Consider the following 16,071-nt stretch of genomic DNA (forward strand, 5'->3'; position numbering starts at 1 on the left):
CAGCAGTGTTCTGCAGGGCAACACCATGTCATGTACGCAGTCCTCTGAAGTGCTTCGCGAGTTCATCAAAAACTACTAGGTAGTTAATACTGAGGATTTCAGATCTTTAGGCCTGCCAAGCAGCAGGAAAAGAATCTTGCATACAACCACCAAATTACCTTTTCCTCCCTCTGCCTCTTGACAGCCCAGAGCACATTTTCACCTGCATACTCAGAGCACATTTTCACCTGCATACCCAGCACCAATAATCAGACTGAGCAATTCAGGACTTGCTCTCTGATCTCTGTTCCACCTCAAGAAGCACTTGGCAGCATCCATTTGTCTGCCTTGATCCAACGATCTCCAGTTCTCAGGAACACAAGATGAACAGGTGCTGTTGTCCTTCTCTCAGCTGCAGGAAATTCAGAACATTTCAAGGAAACAAAGGGAGGCACCCTCCAAAGATGAAGGATTGCACCTGCCGAAGACCTCCAAGAACGTTAAGAAACAGCAAAATTTCTTTTGACCACGTCCCTATAAGATGCTTACCCTGTCAACTGCAATCCTTTAGCTGCAAGCTGGATGAAATAAGGTTATGTTTTCTGCAAGGATACTTGTCCTCTCCCACCTATTTCTTTCCCCATCATTTTCAAATGAATTGACACTTTATTTTACTTTCCACATATTGCAAGAGATCAGGATTACACAGCATCAGCTGAATAACGTTCTGCACACACTCTCATCAGCTTCATGTGTTCAGACGACAGTGACGGGGACTATAAAAGCATGAAGACAGATAATCACTGCTTATGTCTACAATTATAGTTCCAATAAAGTTTCTTCATGGCTCTTTAGCATTAAAGCCTTCGGACTGGTAACTAAATTGCTTTTTTTTTTTTTTCCCTATTCTATATTTTCTTCTCTTCCTATTGCTTAGACATACTTGATTGAGAGAGAAGAGAAATGCCCCTACTAAAATATCCACTGGAGATACCTACAAAACAGAGGTCCAGAAATCTAAACTGACTTCTAATAACTACAACAAAATCAAAGCCATGCTCACAAAACTTTGGGGGAATCATAACTATAGAGGACTTTCAACTATCATTTTATTTGATCTGGAAGATTAATGACATAGAGGATGTGACCAGATGAGAAAGAGGGGAAAAAAAATAAAAATCACACAAGATGATCACAACTCCCTCTTCATACATAAATTGCCAGGCACACTGCATGCATAACGTGCTGCTTTGATCACAGCACGGGATTAGGCGAGTCAGGAATTTAAAGCACAAAGGTACTGTGGCAGGAGACTCTCTCCAGGTGCTTTTCACCACCATCCACCCACTCCCAGGCCGGCTAGGGCAGGAAATCCCCGCTCGGCAGGCAGAGGGGGAACAGAGGCATGCAATTACAGTGCAGCCTGTCTCCGGTGCTGCACTTCACAGTGGAAGCACATCAGGACACGCTCCTTTTGTCTACAAATTTAGTTTCCAAAAAAGTTTTTTAATGGCCTTTTAGCATTAAAGCCTTCGGACTGGTAACTAAATTGTTTTTTTTTTTTTTCCCTATTCTATATTTTCTTCTCTTCCTATTGCTTAGACATACTTGATTGAGAGAGAAGAGAAATGCCCCTACTAAAATATCCACTGGAGATACCTACAAAACAGAGGTCCAGAAATCTAAACTGACTTCTAATAACTACAACAAAATCAAAGCCATGCTCACAAAACTTTGGGGGAATCATAACTATAGAGGACTTTCAACTATCATTTTATTTGATCTGGAAGATTAATGACATAGAGGATGTGACCAGATGAGAAAGAGGGGAAAAAAAATAAAAATCACACAAGATGATCACAACTCCCTCTTCATACATAAATTGCCAGGCACACTGCATGCATAACGTGCTGCTTTGATCACAGCACGGGATTAGGCGAGTCAGGAATTTAAAGCACAAAGGTACTGTGGCAGGAGACTCTCTCCAGGTGCTTTTCACCACCATCCACCCACTCCCAGGCCGGCTAGGGCAGGAAATCCCCGCTCGGCAGGCAGAGGGGGAACAGAGGCATGCAATTACAGTGCAGCCTGTCTCCGGTGCTGCACTTCACAGTGGAAGCACATCAGGACACGCTCCTCGTCTGCGTAAGACAGAGGAACCACCGCAGCCATCCCTCCAAGCTCCAACAGGGAGGAACGACAGGCCACACAGAGAGAAACGGGTACAGTCCTGCAGCACAAAGGAGAAAGCCAGCTTCCAGGAGCTGGACCACGGGGGCGGAGGAGCGTCCGGCATGGCTGAGCGCCCAGCTCTGCAGGGAAGAGTCGAGCCAACGCTTATCTAGAGGCAGAGGGACTCCAGGACACCTGCAGCTTAGCATGCTTCCTCCTCTCCTCTCATTACTGAGGGCACCAGGATCGACCCTGCGTTGCAATTGCCACTCAGCCCATTTAAATCCACTGCCAGTCTCTCCCCTTGCCTCCCAGCGCACAAGCACTGCGCCCCAGCCCCCACACTAGTTTGTAACCACCATGTGACCGGCATTAGCCATAATTCATACCACAAACTACCTTTCACATGCTGTGGCCTAGCATCCTTATCTTGCTTCCCCCTCCCCGAAGCCTCGCCTCGCCGCTGCTGTTCGGAAACCCCAGCGTACGGCAGGAACCTCAGGACTCAGCAGTTACAACCTCCGCCACACACCAAAGCACTGGCACTCCAGTCAGGGCCTCCCTTATAAATTTTCCAATCAAAAGTCGTTAAAAGACAAAAAACCCCTCAGTTTAACCCCTCAAAGACAAGTTGCATAAAGAGCCGGCAGCATACAATCCTGCTTCGCTTCACACACTTCCTTCCCAACGTCCAGGGACACTGCCAACATCTCTTTCAGACAGAGGCAGCCGTTTACCATGTGGTACCGAACCTGGGCATCAGGAAACAGCTGTGTTCTCTGCCACGCTGAGATACTTTGGATAATCCCCTGTTGCCCCTTTTTCCTCCGACCCTTGCCTCCCCAGGCTCAACAGCAGTACCAGGCCCGTGAGGGCCTTACTTGGGTTCCCACACACTGCACCAAGAAAGACCAAACTCTTACTGACGACGACACTGTGCTTCCTCAGTGGTCAAACCCAGCTAACAGTGGTCCTGGGACATTATCACAGCAGGTTTTACAAGGGGCTGTTTCACCAAGTACTATTTGAACAGGGTAGAGTTCAAATGTTAGGTATGCTGCGTATTCAGCAGGCCACCCATCCAGGGCTGGAGTTGCAGAGTTGACCTACAGAAAGCAACCGGGGAGGAAGGTGAGCTGTCTAGTACAAATACATCAATCAAAAAAAAACCCAAACACCTTATACTAGAGACTTTTTGAGGAGAAGGAGCCCCAGCCACAAGAAGCGACATCTTTCACCATAGTTGGCTCAGCGGGACTCATTCGGGTCTCGCATGAGAGATCTCCCAGGGATCCTCAGGACATGGCAGAGAGCAACGGCCTGACACCATCCAACACGATGGTGGGTAGCAGCCCCACACCAAAGGTGGGGCGATACTCCTGTGTCCTCAGAAAATTCCTATCATATTTCACATCTCAGCATTAACTTCAGATTTCTTTTCAGTGTTTTCTGCTCCCTTCCACAATTCACTGAGCACACAGCGCTGCTACGGGCTTTGTAGGTCTGCCAAATACAACACCGGAAGTAGGAGAATTTCACCAGCAAACGAACATCTTTATACTCATTTACAACACTTTGCGAACTTTTGGCAAAAGCATAAATGTTCTGTGTATCAGGCTCTGTGCACAGCTTGGGCTCAGAGCAGGGAATAGCACCGACGCATCTCTAAACATAAATGATTGATAACATGGCCAAATGGAAAACTATACAGAAGTTTCACTCTTTCAGTAAGCACTGCAGAAAAATCACTAGCAATGTCCCCTTCAGCAACACGTTTTTCCAGCAGTGCAACAAACAGCAAATCTGCTGCCAGTGCTGAGGGTTTGCAGCCAACACACTTTCGCCACAAACCAAGCCTCTGACTTGAGCGATACCTCTCAGTCCAGTGGAATTTAGATACTTGGGATAAATGCTCAGCTCCTTGCAACCTCTTTGCACACCATACCAAACCACCCTTCGGGAAGATTCCTGAACAATGTTTATTCAGCAATTGTTATAAAAACCTCTACTGACTCTATCTAGCAGGCATTCTGTTTCCACCAGCATTCAAGAAGCTGAAAGTCTTGTCGGCACTTCACAGTCCCTATCTTAAATAAATCAAATTTTTAAAACACTTCTTCACCCTGTGCTCCTCACCTTCTCTTTGATGCAAAACTGACCCACAGAACAACATAAAGATGAGCTCAGAGTCAAGGGTACTAAAACACAAATTAAAACAGCACAGCGCAGGTTTGGGGACACTGCCGAAGAATTTAGTATCCTTTAGGCAACACCAGCACTCCCAGCGACCCAGCCCGGCACCACGAGGACTGGAGCTGCACCAGGACCCTGCCCACGTTCTCAGCCAAGGAGGCCTTGCTCCAGCCATATCTCGTAGTTGTATGGCACATACAGAGGAAAATAAAACCAATAGGACTTAACAACTCCAAACCCTGGGAACTACTTAATTCACTAGATATTAGTTTCTTTCCCCCACCCCACCATTTTCCCTCCCACCTGCCAAGCCACCTCATTACTGTCACTCTGCATCAGCTCTTGCTACAGTAGCTTTCTTGGACCTTTGCCCCTTCAGTCAGCTTGAAACCTCTTCCCTATTGTACATCAGAGTCAATGGGAAATTAATGCAGGTCTTTGCTGGGGGGAGGGAAGGGCAGAGGGAACAACGCTTTCTGCTGCTGTCAATACTTCTTTTCCTTCACCCTTCTTGCCACATACACTTTACCAACATATTAAGAAGCCTTGTCCGCATTTAACTGTGCTTGCTGAGGTCTCTGGAACTATTCCTCATGTGCAGAATTGCCTACGTCTTAGCAGGGTAGGGTCCTTCTTTATAACACAGAGTTCCTGAAGTACAATTTTAATACTTAAATTAAGCCTACTCGGTCACAACAATACACCCAGCTGCAGATGTCCCAGCACGAGGAATGACTGAGCAGGGGAGAAGAACTTCCTAACATTCTTCAGATTTTCTCTGCACTCAAAAAATAAAGGAAATATTTTCAACAGGAGAGCAGCAAAATGCCAAAGTTTAGAAGTAACTTATTAATACTGCATGCTGATCTGACTACAGAGATTCACATTAACTTTCAAATTACTCAGCAAACCTCGATTTCTACAACAATATCTTAGAAACCTAAGCCACGTTGAACACTACTCACATAGTTTACAGAATTATTCCAGTGACTACAGCAAATAGAATGTGTGATTGCAGGGCTAGAGACTAAATTAAGCTTAGACAATGATTATTTTTTTTTTTAAGTCTGATGCTACACTGACCTTGCAATCACTTTTTTGAGGAAACAGCAGATTAATATTTTCTTGTGAGCAAGATCCTCTGGTGGAGGGGGGGAAACGAGAGACGAAACTGGCTATCTCTGAAAGAGAAGCAATGGGACTGACCATATACAAAGTACTGTCAAATACACAAAGTAATCTTTTAATCTTTTTCTGCTACAGCCTCCACAGTTCAACAAAGCATTTAATAATGTGCTTTTAGTCCATCCTGATTCAGCAAAGCACTTACCCACATGCTTATGCCAACTTAAGTATATGCTTAAGTGCTTTCGCACAATAGGGACAGAGAAGATTCAGGCCCTGTAGAAGAACGATTTTCTGAAACAAGCCATTTTTTCCTAAGATGACTGGCTCTATTTACAGCTTCTCCTCCCTTTATAGCATGACCCAAAACATGTTTAAAGAGAACACTAAAAAACAATTGAAAAGTCAAATAACTATTAGGAACAGCAAAGACATCTATGTATGGCTTAATGAAATAGAGGAGTTGTTCTTTTTCCTTCTCAGTATAACATATACCTTGATCTACACACACCACGTTACCCCGTTTCAATAGCTCTCCTCTAAAAATAAGTTACAAGTTCCCTTAATGCTTTGGATTTCACAACATTTATGAGACTATCACCAGAGTCAACAGGCTAAAAAAAGAATCCATTAGCATTAACTGGCCTGTCACTGGCAGTGACAAATAAATGAATTTGATGGTTTTAGATCAGTCATTAGTAGACCTACCCCCGGGCTGATAAAGGCTCAGCACTTTGCAGACGAGATGGACTCAATCTGGAAGCAGAGAGGAATGCACAAGGGTGTTAGCACGCTGCTCTTCTTCCATTTCCCTGACCTCCCTCATTTCAGACCCTTTCCTGGCATATCCAAGCAGCAAGGTCTTAATGCAGAAATTACCTGGTAGACGCCATTAAAAATAATCCAACAATATAGAAAAGCACGGGGAATGTAGACTCCCCTTTAAAAAAAAAAAAAAAAAAATCCCAAGTTAGATGATGTTCAGTTTTAATTTTTAGTTAACAGTAAGTCAAAGGGAAGGAAAGTACATTAGGACTATTCTTAACATGAAAGATATCCTTAGGCAATGATAATGGAAATACATAAATTTTATACAAGTACAAGACAGTCTGTGGGGATTAAGGACAACGTGAGCAATCTACCTGAGTGGTTGGGGAGAAGAAATAAATGTTTACATCTCCAAAACCAACAAAATTACAAAAATCCGTCTCAGCTCTTGCTTCTGACAAAACTCACCGCACTACACGGAACGCCTTGCACAGCCACTTTTTCCTCTGGCTGCCAGCATCCAAGAACAGAGATTGTGCTCTGCCTCAAACAGATCACAGAGAGCAAGAATCCAAGCCCAAGAATAATGGGTTTCAAAACCCTGATCCTCTACTACCTGAGAAGACCTGGGTTGATTAGCCAAGACTCAGACTCATCAACTTTTCCGTTTGACCATCCAATGCCAGAGGGAGACAATTTCTAGGAGCAGCTTACCCTGGACAAGGGATCTATGTCAAGGCTGGCTGAACAGGATACCTGAACACTGGCCACCAACCACAAAAAGAAATCTCTCATATCATCTGGTAAGGAGTTCATATTACTCTGTATGCAGAAGATACAGCGACATTATTAAGGTACACATCTATGCCCAATGCCAAGAGCAGGAAATACTTCCTCTCTTACTCCATCCAGACCTGCAGAGGAATTTTAAAAAAGAAAAAAAAAGAAAAAGAGAAAAAAATGAAAAACCATAGGGAAAAGGCCTGACCTTGCTGCTCTTTACAGCCTGGTGGGGAAGGAAGGGTGGCAGGAAAGGAAGAATCCTGAGTTCTGCTAGTGTGTTCAGTTCACATTCTTTTGAAAAAGACTTCAAAGTCCACCCAATACTTAAAATAAGATGGGAAGTAGTGGGACTAACCTGGAGGAGTTTACAGGCAGAAGCAGGGGAGAAAACAAACAACAGAACTCTTGATTTTCAAGGTCCATCATGTGCTTTGGAATAGAATCTCTCTCTGCTACTCACACTGATCAGGCAGCCAAGGGACGCAGACACCCCACCCACAGTTAACTTAATTGGAATCAGACATCCAAATCCACTGGTTAGCTTTAAAAAAAAATATCCCAGGTTAGCCTGGGTGTTATTCCAAAAGGGCATGCCCTCCATTTGCTGCTGTGGAATAGCCAGCTTCACGTGGGTTTAACCAGGGGCAGCTCAAATGAAAGGAGAGCTGTTGACACTGTTTTTCGCCAAAGAAGGAGGAACAGATGTGCACAACTGCACCTCTTAAAAGTCCATGTGCCCAGCCAGACAGGAAACCAGCTAGTCCACAGACAAGGTACGCACAGTTTGCAGATACACTGACCGACTGGAGCAGAGATGCCAGAACCAGTTATCGGTCCTGCACTGTCCTCTGCTAGAGTACAATACATCTAATGAAAACATCGGTATTCAGCATCACCATCTGACTATCAAACAAAAGGCTTCCCTCACCAAATAAAGACCTTTTGCTATTTTGTGACCAAATGGTCACCAGAATATTGTACCCAACCCACGTAGCTTAGATCCTAAATTAAAATATGCAATCTTGACAACAACCACCTCTGCTCTGGGTCATCAGCAGACAGGACACTGGACATCCAGCACCCAGCCCACGCCACCAAGCTACAGGAGCAGCTCCAGTAGCTAGCAGCAATAGTTGGCTTCCCCTTTTTATTTAACAGCTGCTGAAGAGAATGCATAGAGACTATAGTCAGCAGGTCACATACATAATGCTAATGAATGCCGCCGAATGCTAGTAGTTCCAGCTTGTTGACTTGCCGGAGCAATTCCCAACCATACGCATTATGCCCCTGTGGTAAGTGCCGGGAAGAACAGGCACCTTGGTCCCATCCTGGAGGAACCTGAGCACAAAATACAAATCAGTGGGTAGCCTCGATAACCGTAAACTTGGACTGAAGTTTTATCTGTCTCTGTTTCATACATAGCTTTGCACAACAAAGCATCCAAATTTCTATACCAGTAAGTCACACAAAGATATTTTCATGGCCAAGGAGCTTCTTCATGGACTGAAGCTGCTATCCTTTTGCTCTTCAGGTTTGTTTTTTGTTTTTTAAATAAATCCCCAAGGCAGGGGGGTGAGGGTAGAAATTGCTTACATTTGAAAATATCTAATGAACATGCTAAATTTGATAAAGCTTCTCCAACCTACTATAGCAGGTAATGTCAGAACTGACAGGCTGTGTATATTAAAAAGTCAAATTATTGTAGTCTTCAGTATTCAAAAGGGGGTACAAAACTACTACCTCCCGCCCCCCCCCGTCACTGCTGTTTTTTAAGGATTTTTAAGTCAGCAGAGTTATAAATGATCAACTGTTACAGAGTGCCTTCCAGCACTTGGAAGCAAGACAGATTTTTATCAAGGAACAGCAGCCGCAAGAAAGCATACGTATATTCTTTTCATCTCGCTGTTAGCCATATAGCAGAACCTCAACAAGTTAAACCCCTGCAGCAAATTTCCTAAAACAATGGCTTCAAGTCATCCTGGACTTCACAAGGAGAGCAGGATTACCCATCATGGCGTAATCCACTGGAGGCAATCACCGAGGATTTTCTGCGAGGGTCATTCTAAAAAAATCAGGGAAGAATGCTCTGCTGTTACAACCTGCCACTTCTTGCTCAGTAACCAATTTGCATCACCAGAGAGGTGTCAAATCATGGAGATGCAGTTAAAAAAGCCCAGAAGAAAGCATTTTACTGGGCTACGGTTTGAAAGGAGAAGACTAGCCAATTAAAGCGAATCAGAAGCGGAGAAGGAATGAGCACAAATTATTGTGCGCACACGAATAAGTGAATGTGACCCCGCAGACCACAGCAAGCATGTGATCTGGCAAAGGAGGCAAATGCAGCCTGAGAACCAGCGCCGCCGCTGCCCACTGAAGAGTTAATCGTGCCGAGGCAGGTCAAAAGGGCTCCGAAGGAAGGGGATGGATGGAGGGAAGCGCTGCCAGAAGGTCTGCCTGCACAAGAAGGGGGAAGGCACCCACAGCCTTGCTTCCACTTTAGCACCCAGTCACCGTCAGGGTGGAAAGCCAGGAAGACCACTGAAAAAAGCTCAATCTGCATTTTGCTAAACACACCAGGAAGGAAGACTACTTGGGGGAAAAAAAATTTCCCCTCGAACCTAGAGAGAGACAGAGACATTTCATTAAATGTCATTAATCTCCACAGACCCAAGCATTAGCTAGTAAATTAGACTAAAGTACAGTCACATTTTAACATTGAGCATTCGGTATTCAACTGGGATAAATGAACAACTGAAGTCCAAAACCTTAATTCGGTATCTAATTAGAAAACAGACAACAAAAAAATCAAGATTATGAAACGCAGCCCAGAATAATACGTCATAATTGATGTAAAATCTGTTCTTTATTGCATCTGATTTTCTCCAATTTCCTGATAAGGCTCCTTTCAATCTTAAGATTTTTTTCAAGTGCGCTGTAGAAATCCCAACACTTTAGAAAGGACAAGTGTGTAAAAAGCAGAAACAGACACTGCCGATCTCTCCAGAGAGAGCAAGTTCCTGCTAAGAGTGGCATCCAGTGTACGTTCCAGGATTTGCCCCACACTTGAAAGACGTCTGTTACCAAAAACAAACAAACAAAAAACAAAACAAAAAAAACCCACCCCACACCCCACATGGAGAAAAACAAAATCCCCTTTGTAAAAATGACCTGATTTCGCATTCTTTAACATGAAAATTTCATTCACTAATATCCTCGGCATAAGACATGCCCTGTTTTTTTTTAATTGTTATAGAAGGAATCACATGGGACAGCTTAACAGCTCTGTTGTAAGCATTATAAACTTTTACAAATAACACTGTAGAAACAGATAACTGGTAATTGAAGACAGTTTAAAATGTAAATAAGCCTTTAAAAGGTATTGGGAAGGGAGAATGGAACATCAGTCACAGTGCAAGATCATCTTCATACTTTAATTATGAAACCTGTCAAAATTCTGATAGCTTTAAATTATATCTCAAAGACAGCATTAATCCAACAATATAATCCAGAAGCCACAAATGCTACAAACCATAAACTCTTTGCTTAGCGCAGAAGCAAGCCGGCACACCATTATTCACTAATTAGTTATTAGACATGTCCTATGAAGAAAAGAACCTCTAAATATTTGACTACATTAGTTTGGTTTAAAATTCTGCAAGCAGGCTGTTGGGTTTTGTTCTCTTTTTTTCTTTTAAAGAAATCACTAGCACCTCTCCTGCTATATGCCTAGGGTTTTTAAATTACACGTCATTTTTCCTAGATGAATGTTTTGTGCAATATTTAACATTATGGTTCCACACGCCATTAAACTGCTTGCTTTCATGAGGAGCTATATGCAATAAAGTGGTTAGGCTGAACCTGTTCAGGTAGTCTCCTGCCACCAACTTTAAACCACTTTTCCTTATTGACTTGCATTCACAACTTTGCAGCCTTGTCTTTCCATTTTTTTAACAAAATACTGAGGTAACCCAAGATGATTAGAGCGTACACAAGTGGCATACACCAGCTAAATTAAGTTCTTCCAGTAGACTCTCAAAAACAAGTAAAAAAAGAAAAACGTCAATTACAAGTTTTCTTTCAGCCTCTGTTTTTCAAAATTGAAATACAACTGACTGCACATTTGGATTTGAAACTGATCTGTTGTTTTCGTTAGGCACAGCCTAAAGAGCAACAACCGCTTCTATTCCATAAGCAACTCCTCCAGAAGAAAAAGCACCCAGCGATATTTCAGAGCAAGCATGCAGACAGAAGTTCCTGGGCACATAGCTACAGCGTCTTTGTCCCAACATGGAAACTGGCCACACTATAGCGAGAGTGCCCTGGAAGAAGAAGGTCACTTCTCCAGCCAGCCTGATCGGCTAAGGGAATTAAAGCTCATTGTTTCACTGCTCTTGCAAAAGAATACCCCATGGCCTGAAGAGTTCAGAGCTTCATCAGAAACTTGCTATCCAATGCTTATTAGTCTCCAAACACATCTCTGAAGTTATACAAAAGAAAATTTGCAAACAATGAAGGCAGAGATATATTCCCATCCATCACAACCACAGAACTGAAAGCTCAGCTCAAAACAAGCCTGAAGTCTGCACTTAATCCAAACGCTCTTCATAAACACCATGCAAAACATATTGCGTAAAATAGCATAACAAACGCAAGTAATGCAGCAACAATCTCCCACCAGAACTAGAGAAGTCTTTGCCTTTCAGCCAGCCGCAACTGACCGGGGCTCTGCAAGGAGACAGTTAAACTGGAGACACGTAATATCGCACAAAGCAGCTCTCCTGTAGTTTCACAGCCATACGCTGATACCCTTAAGACGCCATGCACTCCGGCTTTAAAAGCTTTCATTGCCAATTCCCTGTTTGAAACCTGAACTGCCTGGCAACAATGATTCTCTGTGTGCCTAAAATCCTATTATCGATCCTCCTACTTACCTTAGGCTGTGCTCGTCGGGGAAATGCAACTTTAGGGTCAATCTGAGGAAAAAGAAAGGGGAAATCAACAAGATAGCTTTTGTTGTCAATTTATATACTTTTTTTTTTAAATCACTGAATTATTAATCCCTCATTTCTCAGGCTTATAATTCAGCACATCGGGTTATCTAGATCTACTCTGGAACTGATGGATCACAGTCTGGGGGGTTTTTGGCAGGGGGAGGGAGACAGGAAGAAAGAAAGAAAACATCTCTTCTGTACACCTCCTGCATCATCTTCTGGGCGACAATCTCCGCTGGTGCTCAGGGAGCTCTGTATTAGCCTCTGGATGCTGCCTCTACAACCAAAACTGCACGTGAAATGTTATCTGCACACTCTGGAGGTTGCACAGAAAGACGGCCAGCATCCCTGATCAAGATCTTAACCTGTTGTTTTTGACACCTGCACCTTCCTTCAGTTGGGTTTTGGGTTACTTTGTTTTTCTTGTATTTTTCTGCTTTGTTTTGTCAACTGACTAGCAACGCTACACAAAAAAAGAAATGCAAAACACAAAGTCAAGTTATTTACATTTCAGTTATTAAAACTAAAACATTAGAAGGACTACAAGATTATCCTTCATAACAATATGCCAAATTGATCTGGTTTGCTCACCCTCAAAGAACATATGTGAGCAATGAAAGACTACAAAGGGGTGTTTATGGGAAGGGGGGGGTAAGAGGGGAAAGCAAGGCACAAACGAAACATGCAGGCATTTTAAACGAGAAGAAACCAAGTTCTTAAAAAAGATTTTCCATGAAGGAGTTACCTAAAGTATTCTTGAATGAAGCACACCACCACGGGGGGGGGGGAAGTGTTTTACCCCATGCTCCCTTGTTTTAAGATGCAGCATTGACTCCCATTGCGCTGCATAAATTAGAAAGCATGTCCACTCTGCAATTCCAAAATGCTAATTCTGCAATTTTAAAAACAACTTCCACATGGGTCATCTTTAAAAAGCGACTCTTCTCTACCATTCAAAAAAATCACTTAACAACAAAATGACACCACCGCAGATGCATGGCTGGATGTAAATAAAAAAAATTGTACCTTTTAAACAACTGCCCATCTTAAATTGTCATCTTCAAAAATGATTCCAATAAAACGTCTACGCACTGCTGGTTTCACCTCTGTTTTTTAGCAGCATCTGCATGCAGACACGTTCTAGAGAGTCTGGAAAAGGATTTTTTTAAAGGACTAAATCCTACCTTAACTGTGCAACTTGCGACTGCTTTCAGTGTGGTCTTTGACTACATAACAAACTGACGACACTAATCCTGATCGTGTTAAGGCACATTTAGAAGTAGAGGCTTTCTTTAACAGCTTGGGTTTGGTTTTTGTTGGGTTTTTCCCCCCCTCAAGCTAACCCTGATTAGGAAAAGGAGATGTTTCCATTTGGTATTGTTATTCCTGTGGTGATAAATATTCCTGTCACTGATAAAAAAAACCACGGGCCTCTCCTAAAAAGCAGTTTTGCTCAATTAATTTGTCAAAATTGGAAATAACACAAACATTTTATGTGCGACTGATAAACTGATTTGTCTACGTCAGATACAAATGTAGTATCTTTTTTAGGACATACCTGAGAAATGAGCGATTACATGCCACTTTATTGTTCAAAAAGCATAAAAAGTAAAATTCTTTATCTAGAAAGCTAACCTTTTCATAGAGATTAACATTATCTACAAATATATTCAGCACTGACTAGGCATTTGTCTACTGGGGAAATACAACAGGTACGGATTTTCCACAGCAATACCCAAAGGTGGAGGCAGATAGGCACGTTTCTACATTTGCTTCAGAAGTGAAAGTTTTCTCAACAAAGAGCACCAGTCCCACCAGAAGGACATCGCCGCAAAGCCCCACTGGTAAAAAGTTGGAAGAGCCATTAAAAACTCTAAAGCAACACATTCATTTTTGAAGGTCAGTTCAAAGAGCACGGAGTTCTTTGCACCACAGCGACAGCCCTTCTTGAATAACTGAATTTTCCTTCACAAAACCTTTTGGATAAACACCATCAGCATTTGAAGATGAACACTAGCAATCAACATGGCAAATCCATACCTTTTGCATATCCCTGTCAACTATAAACAACAAACAAAAAAAAAACTTCTACCAAAAAAAAAATTAGTTAGTTAGGTACAATTCTACTTACTGTATCTACAAGTCCTCTAGGAAATGACTATAATACTATTTCTGATATGAATGGCCATTACCTAAACAAAGCTTTTAACGTAACTGTAAACAAGAGCGACGTTTCCATGCCAATACCCAACCGATCTGCCTCCTGTGCTGAACGTTGAAACAGAGTCAAATGCTATGTTATACTAAAGAACAGTTACTATAATATGTCTACAAATAAATGGCTGAAAGGGAACCTGGCTAGTTTTATGTTTTACTTTTAAGCTGCGTTGCTGATTCTAAGGTCGATTTCTTGTTTAGATTGATTCAGTCATTATCACACAATCAAAATTGAGGCAAATTTGTCCGGGTCAAGCTTTTCACCCCTCCCCCAGAGAAGAGCAAATTAATACATTGCAGGGACTAGACTGTGATACAGGAAAAAAGCTGGGGGAGGACCTAATTATAGTCAGAAATATGACAGGGTGTCCTCCCATGATTTATTTTTTTAAACCCTCGTTCAAGACACTGTTTGCCTTTGTTCTTCTTATCTAAATTTATCTTTAAAAACACACAGAGAATATAGCTGTACATGAAAAGTCTGGTGAGTTTAATCTCAGGAGCACAGTTGAATCAGTTATCTTACCATATCTGATTAAACCTAAAATCAAATTATTAAGGCATGTGAAAGCATGGACTACGTGTTCAGACAAGCCCAGCAGAATTTGTAGGTCGAATTAAAACACTAGATTCCACCTGCTTCTACGAGAGCTTTGGGCTTTTTGTTTTCATATAAATTACATTTAAAAAAAAAAAAAAAACCAACCCATACACTGATGTTTGCTCCCTGCTTCTTCTATTCTTCATTTAACTATAAACTCATACACACAGGCACACACAAGATGTTCCAGCACCGAGACAGGATTTCTCCTAACACCATGCTCACGTTAAAATAAAACCTTTAAGATCCAGAATACATACTATAAAGGACAGTTACAGCAACAAACACATTCGATACGTCCAGCAGAAGCTCTCTGCCAGACAGTTAAACCAACACGAAACCTTCCCTTCCCAAAACACGACCCCCTTCAGACCGATCAGTACCAAAGCAGTAATGACCTCTACCAGTGTCCTTCCCCCCCTCCCCTTCCAGGTTTGCTGAGGCTTAAAATTGCAACAAAGTAAGAGGCACGAAAACTTCACTCTTTTGCATGGCCTTGATCCCCGGGAGAAAAACAAGGCCTGAAGCTACACACGCTTGATACCTTTTGTTTGACCCAATACTGAAAACACCGTACCAGGTCAAGGGGCAAACTTACATGTGGGGGGATTTATTTAAAAAAAAAAAAAAGTAAATGTGATGTTTATTAAAAAAAAAAAAAAGATCAGCTGAATCTCATGAGCATTTTCCTTATGTTATCCACTGGAGACTGAGCGTAGCAAAAAGCCCTGGAGAAACAACAGATTAGGACTTGTGCTTCTCTGCCACATCTACTCTCAAGCTCTAGCATAGCTTTCCATAAATTAATGCGTACGTTTCATAAGGGCCCTGACATCACAGGTGAGGGGGATCTCGCCAAAAAATGACTTTGGGAAATGACACTGGAAGCAGCTTTTACGATTTGACAGTAAGTCACTCCCACCTTGAAACGCGCGCACCAATAAATAAATAATCAATCAAAAGAAGTAGAAAGTTCCCTGCAGAAAGGATTCTGCAGCGGAACACCAAAAAAAGTTGGATTTTACTCTACAATTTTTTCAATGTCACCGCTCAACAAAATACAAGGCTGGGGGAGGAGCCATCAGTCGGTATGGGTAAATTCGGGTTTAAAAAAAGAAAGTTACCGCTTTTCGTAAGTTAAAGGCAGACTCTAGGAAAAAAGGAAAAAAACAACCATGTGAAGTCCCGGTTCAATGACAGCTTGACACCGCCCCGCAAAAAACCAGCCGAAGTCGCAGCCGC

General features: G+C 42.4%; 1 protein-coding gene across 1 annotated transcript in view; it reads right to left on the bottom strand.

Annotated features, from left to right (window-relative positions):
• MSI2 (musashi RNA-binding protein 2) overlaps positions 1-11,988 on the bottom strand; it is a 261,841-nt gene extending 249,853 nt beyond the window's left edge. The window contains exon 1 of the mRNA XM_009318791.1: positions 11,952-11,988. The gene's annotated coding sequence lies outside the window, so the exon portion shown is untranslated. The remainder of the gene's footprint in view (positions 1-11,951) is intronic.
• Between the last annotated feature and the right edge of the window lie 4,083 nt (positions 11,989-16,071).

The sequence above is a fragment of the Pygoscelis adeliae genome, unplaced genomic scaffold (assembly GCF_000699105.1).
Source record: "Pygoscelis adeliae isolate BGI_AS28 unplaced genomic scaffold, ASM69910v1 Scaffold392, whole genome shotgun sequence".
Taxonomy (NCBI): domain Eukaryota; kingdom Metazoa; phylum Chordata; class Aves; order Sphenisciformes; family Spheniscidae; genus Pygoscelis; species Pygoscelis adeliae.